The sequence below is a fragment of the Panthera pardus genome, unplaced genomic scaffold (genome assembly GCF_024362965.1).
Source record: "Panthera pardus isolate Hobbes unplaced genomic scaffold, ASM2436296v1 HiC_scaffold_27, whole genome shotgun sequence".
NCBI lineage: Eukaryota > Metazoa > Chordata > Mammalia > Carnivora > Felidae > Panthera > Panthera pardus.
Genome location: NW_026526843.1, coordinates 61,893,277 through 61,900,319, shown reverse-complemented (window position 1 = coordinate 61,900,319; position 7,043 = coordinate 61,893,277).

Below are 7,043 nucleotides of genomic sequence, written 5' to 3'. Positions count from 1 at the left end.
ACAATATATTTTGTATTGATGTGGTTTCCTTGATTTTGATGGGGGTACTCTGTGCCTCCAGGATCTGGATATTTGTGTCCTTCTCAAGATTAGGGGATTTTTCAGCTATTATTTCTTCAAATAAATCTTCTCCTCCATTTTTTTCTCTCTTCTTCTTCTGAGATCCCTTTACTACAAATGGTATACGTATATAGTGTTAATAAGTTCCCTAAGTCTATTCTCATGTTGCATAATTCTTCTTTCTCTCTTTTTTCTTCTTGATTACTTTCCATTACACTGTCTTCTAGGTCATTAATTCATTCCTCTGCTTCTTCCAGCCTGCTGTTCATTCTGTGAAGAGTATTTCTCATTTCATTTATTGAGCCCTTTATCTCTGCTGTTATTCATTGTCTGTATTAAGTGTCTCAGCGATGTCTTCCACTTTTTTCTCAAGTCCACTAAATATCCTTGTGATCATCATTTTAATTCTTAAACAATTTTTTTTTATTTTATTTATTTTTGGGACAGAGAGAGACAGAGCATGAACGGGGGAGGGGCAGAGAGAGAGGGAGACACAGAATCGGAAACAGGCTCCAGGCTCCGAGCCATCAGCCCAGAGCCCGACACAGGGCTCGAACCCATGGACCGCGAGATTGTGACCTGGCTGAAGTCGGACGCTTAACCGACTGCGCCACCCAGGCGCCCCCATCATTTTAATTCTTTATCAAGTATGTTACTTATATCTGTTTCACTTAGATCTCTGACAATGGCCTTGTCTTGTTCATCATTTGGGATTAATTTCTCTGTATTCTCATTTTTTTTCTAAGTCTCTGCACCTGTTTCTGTGTATTAGGAAACTCAGCTACATATTCTATTCTTGAGAGTAATACCTTATGACTAAGAGGTCCTATAGTACTCTGCCATGTAGTGTTTTCTGTTCTCCAGGGGCTGGTGTTTCTGGAAGTGTCCCCAGTATGTGCTGCTTGTGCCTTGCTGTTTTGTCTTGGCTGCTTTATCCTTCAAGCCAGTCATCTGCAAAGACTGTCTTTGCCTGCTGTGGCCAGTTTTTTGCCCCTGTCTTGAATATGGTGTGTTTCTCTTCACAGAGAAGTGTTCTCTTCTCTGTGAAATAAGACTTGTCCCCAATGCCACTGTAACTGATGCTCCACAAATCTGTATCAAGAAATGCAATGTGTGCAGGAGTTTGTGCTGGTCTTCTGAGGGAGTGGGCTTACTGTGCTGGGACTGAGGCAAGCATGGCTGGGAATGGCAATTCTGCTGGAGTTGGGGGCGGGGCTTGGTGTAAGCAAGTTAGCAGCCAGTTTGGGCACTGTGGTGGTTCTCACAGTTGCCCTGTGCTTATGCTAAGGAAAGGTGGAGGGAATGGCACTGGCCAGTCTCTTTTTTCCCCAAAGGTGTCTGTCCATGGACACTGTCTCTCTGGGATGTTCTCCAAGATGAATGAATATGTTTCCCACTGTGTGCCCCAGGTTTTTTCAGGTCACTGATTCCAGGCTGTATATTCTCAGGTTGTTTGCCTGCCTTCTCACATAAAGCACCGCAATGCCCTCTGGGCTCTATTAAGTCAAGCCTGTTGACCTTTAAACATCCAGGGTTTAAGCTCCCCTGATTGCCAGAATTCATGAAATTCTGGCCCTCTCACTTTCCAAACCAGTTGCTATGGAGGTTCATTTGTCCTGTGCGGTTCCCTTGTGCACTATTCTGTCTCTTCCCCTTCTCCATTACTGTGGCTGCATTCCAACTGCAGGATACATTTTTCTCCAAAACTGTGCTCCATATTTTCTAATATTTTTGATGTGGCCTCTTCTCCACCTTCAGTTGTGAAGTTTGTTCTGCCAGTATTGAGGTCAATTTATGGAGTATGTAGGATGATTTGATAGTTATCTAGTTGTATTCATGAGGTAAGGTGAACCTAGGGGCCTCCTATTCTGCCACCACCTTCCCATTCCACATTCAAAATAATTATTGATGTATATGTTTTTATTTCCATTTTGTTACTTGTTTTGTGGTTGTTTTGTCATTTTTCTATGACCCTTTCTTCCTTTAGGTTTTTCATGATTTTTTTGATTTCTCTAGTGGTATACTTGGATTCCTTTCTTTCTATTCTTTGAATATCTAGTACTGGTTTTTGATTTGTGGTTACCACTAGGTTTGTATATAATATTTTATTCTTATAGCACTCTATGAAGTTGATGGCTGCTTAAGTTTGAATCCATTCTTTACTCCTCTCCCCACCTCCATATTTTAGGTATATGGTGTCTTATTTTACATTATTTTATGAATACTTTAATTTTTACAGACATATTTATTTTTACAGTTTTGGTATTTTTACCTTTTATGCTTTCATTTATGGTCTTTCCTTTCCACTGGAAAAGTCCCCTTTATAGTTTCTTGTAAGGGTGGTTTATTAGTCATGAACTCCTTCAGTTTTTTGTTTGTTTGTTTTTTGTTTTTGTTTTGTTTTGGAAACTCTTTATCCCTCTTTCTGTTCTGAATGATAGCCTTTCTGGATAGAGTATTCTTGCATGCAGATTTTTCCCTGTCAGCACTTTGAATGTATCATGCCACTCTCTTCTGGCCTGAAAAATTTCTGCTAAAAAATATGCTCATAATCTTATGGGGTTCCCCATATATGTAACTGTCTGCTTTTCTTTTGCTGTTTTTAATTTATTATCACTATATTTTTCTCATCTTAACTACTATGTGTCTTGTTCGGGACCTCCTTGGTTTGATTTTGTTGGCGGATATTTGTGCCTCCTAGATTTCCCATATTAGGAAAATTTTCAGCTATTATTTCTTCAAATCTTCTCTCTCTTCTTCTGGGATCCCTATAATGCCAATGTTACTATGTTTGGTGGAGTCATTAGGTTCCCTTAGTCTATTCTAATTTTGTGTAATTTTTTTCTCTCATTTTTTCAGTTAACTCTGTCTTCCAGGTAATTAATTCATCCCTTGCTTAATCTTACGTGCTATTTATTCCATCAAGTGTAATTTTAATTTAATTTATTTTGTCTTCAATCTGTGATTGATTGTATTTATCTCCTTATTATGGGTCTCATTGATGTCTTACAGTCTTTTCTCAAGTCCAATGGGTATCTTTATGATCATAACTTCAATTTTTCTATCATGCTTATTATTTATATCTGTTTCATTTAGGGCTCTTGCTGCCGTTGTGTCCTGTTGTTTCATTTGGGAAATATTCCTCTGTTGTTTCATTTTGTCTAAATCTCTTTTTCTGTTTCTGTGTGCTAATAAAGTCAGCTACATCGCTTGGTATTGAAGATGATGGTTTCATTTAAAAAAAAAAAAAGAGTTCCTGTTAGTGCCCTGCAGTGCATTGTCCTCTGTTCTCCAGGATGTGGTACTTCTGGAAGTGTCTCCTATGTATGCTGCATGTGCCCTATTGTTGAGTCCTAGCCATTTTTTCCTTCAGTCCAGTTGTCTGTAGAACCTTTCTTTGCCTATTGTGGGCAGTGTTTTGTCCTCGCCTAGGTGGAGCACATTTTAACAAATTGTGCACCAGTCTGCTAGAAAAATGAGACCTGCTACTGCCTGTTGACAGAACTGTGTTTTCACAAACTTGTGGGTTAGGAGACGAGTTGCTGATGGGGTTTTCACATGTTTCCTGTGGAAGGGAACCTAGAGCACTGGGACTGAGGCAGAAGTGATGGGAAGAGCAAATCTACTGAAGGGCGGGGTAACAGAGCTTGGTGAAAGCAAGTTAGGTAAAAAGAGTTGACATTGAGCTTGTGCTCTTAGGGTTTATGGTGTGTTTATGCTAAGGTGTAGAGGAAGGAAAGGTCATTTGCCAGCTCCTTTGTTCCAGAGGGGTCTTCCCATTACCCCTGACTTTCTAGGCCACACTCTGAGATGAGTAAATAAACCTCCTTCCTGTATGCCCCAACATTTTTCAAATTCTGCTTCCAGGCTCTATCTCCTCTGTTTGTCGTCCTCTTTAAGAGTGGGAACTCAGCTTCCCAATGCCTGCCAGGCTCTCCCAGAACTAACTGTGATGAGTTTTAAAGTTCTAGACTTTAAGTCCTACTGGTTATAAGAACTCATGAAATTTGGCCCCTTTCACCGTCTTGCTTTGAAAGCCAAATGTTTTGGGGATTTGTCTTCCCCATTCAGGATAGCCAGTGTGATAGTGTGTTTCTCACCCTTCTCTGTGCCACCAGCTCCCTCCTCATCATGGATTGCCATAGTCCATTTTACTCCCAAACCACAGCTTCACTCTTCCTACCTTCTTTAATGTATCTGCTTCTCTAGCTTTTGTGGAATTTTTTTCTGCCTATCTTCGGGTCATTTTCTGGGTTATTTACACTGATGTGTTATCTAATTGTATCCGTGGGATGAGGTGAGCTTGTGGCCCACCTACCCTGCTATCTTCTCTGTTATTCCCTCTCCAGATATTAGAAAGTCTTGAAGACTGCTTATCTAAGGCAATTAATATTCACTAGTTGTAATCCAAAAGGAATTGAAATCACAGTTCACTCTTTTTTTAAAAAAAAACTTTTTTGTTTCACTATTGTTCCAGAAAGGATTGAAAATAACTCAAAATGCTGCATACTATATAAAGACCACATAAATAAGTATGAAGTGGTGTAAATTAATAAAGAAAAAATGAGTAAGGACATAAAAAAAGAGGCATGAAAGATTATAATTAAAATAAAAAACATACCATAAAAAGATCTCCAAACTTGCTACCAGTAGACTATAAATTAGTTCCAGGTTTTTCAGCAGACTATATAAAAAGAGACATATGAGACACAATTATCAATATCCATAAGAATCAAATCAAAACAATTACTTAGGAAATATTTAGTTTTTCCCAATATTAAACACTAACAATACACTGTGTTTCTAAGGAGAACACAATAACAATAGTTATCACACTTAACCTGCTGATATTATTAAAGAATACCCAAAAGCCTTTAAACTACCAACTAATAAATTTACCCTAGTCTAGGGAAGATATGATGAAATCAGTTAAAAATAAACTTTGAGCAGATACATACAGAGACAAGAGGAGTTCAGAACTATGGGAAAAATAGGACATCTGTATTTTTTTTTAGACTCTTATGACTGAATATTACTTTGTTAGAAGTGATATTGATTCCTACACAGTTAGTAATATTAAATAACTAAAATACTCTGTTCTTAAAGTTAATTTATCAGCTTTTTCAGTTGATACACAGATTTATTTTTTTTTAATTTTAATTTTTTAAAAATTTATATCCAAATTAGTTAGCATATAGTGCAACAATGATTCCAGGAGTAGATTCCTTAATGCCTCTTACCCATTTAGCCCATCCCCCCTCCCACAACCCCTACAGTAACCCTCTGTTTTTTTCCTCCATATTAAGAGTCTCTTATGTTAGATTTACTCTTTTTAATTAAAACTTTAAAATCAAAACTTTACCTGAATTGAAATTGTCTTTACCTAAACTGAGTCACTGACTTCTGAACAACTTTTTCTTCCCTTTTTAGGACCAATGAAAAGAGAAGACACTTGCATGCAAAAGGAAATGAGGTAAGCTGCAGGCTTTCTTAGCATGTTAAGGGTTTTTTTTTTTTTTTAATTTCTGTGAAATGCAGGTAGGAGGTAGTGAAAACAGCTAATTATCAGGAAAGGATTATTTTTCTCCCTCTGTCTCAGGGTTTGGCTTTAAAGCTCAACAGTTCTGGAAAGTTTCTTGTCCAGAAAATATTAATACCCTAAGAAAACTGGCTCACACTGCCCAAATTCACAAAGGATAGATTTTTACTAGAAATCCAATTTAACAATTTATATTGAGGAACAGAACTTCCAAATGGACTGAAACGTGTATTGGACTGTCAGTGTATTCTCCTTTTAGTAGGATGTCAAGCCAGAAAACTAAATTAACAACATATTCAAACGGGATAAATATATCGAGTCAGAATTCAGAAGGGGATTAGAAGGTCAAATATTTGATATACCTCAGCCAGGATGGGTATCTTTTCCTTTTGTCAGTCCTCACAAGTCATCATCTTTTTATAAATCAGTTCAACTTCATAGTTTTTAGTGCTAAAAGTTTGTCTTTCCCAACTCTTGATGCCCTTGAAATTTGTATTAAACATCTCTGAGTATTATACATGGCTTCATCTAGATCTTGAATGGTTCTGGTTTTATAGGGCGAGCTTGTTGCAGATCTAGATTGCCCTCCCACAAAAATGTTGTCATTTACTTTCTCCTTATTAGTTTTATCCATAAATTAAAATGCTACTGTTTGACCTAACCTACTATACTTACCTTTTTCCCCTTTGCTATGGTTATTACCCAGAAGGCTCTTTGCAGCTCTTGGCCCTGGTTTCTGAATGCGGTTCCCTTACATGCCCACAGAAGTTTGTACATTTTGTAAGCCTTGTTTTTTCAGAACTACTTTCAGACTTGGCTGACACTATAATACCCAAGTATATATTTTTCTTTATTTTCATAATTATAAGGCCCCATAAACTTTTTACATAAAGACCAAAATCTTAGTACAGTGGAAGGAGATTCTAATCAGCACTTTTCATTTATTTAGTCATGAGTTATTTGAACATTTGTTTTTTTTTTCATTCATTCCCTCACTTATTCATTCAACAAACATAAAAGTGCTTTGTTCTAGACTAGTTGGGAATACAGAGATGAGTCAGACATAAAATATTTGCCCTCAATCAGTTTGCAGTATACATAAAGGATAAACCATGAACAAAAATAACTAACTATACATTAGGTTTTAAGCCTTGAGATGAGAGGTTGAGGGAAAAGCACTCCATGTGGAGGGAACCTTTGAAGCAAAGATACTTCTACTGCTGTTCTTGAGGTTTTTTCACCTTATGTCCTCCGGCTTGAAGGAGTTCCAGCTTTCTTTTTCTAAAGTAAACTCTCTTCAAATTTTGCACCAAAATCCTATCTTTCCATGGAGATTCTAATGAGACAGATAGACATGTGAGTTGTGTTGGAAAGAGATAGGGTGAGGGACAGTAAGGAAGGCTGTATGCAGCTATGGTTTGATTTTGTACAGGCTTTGACTCCA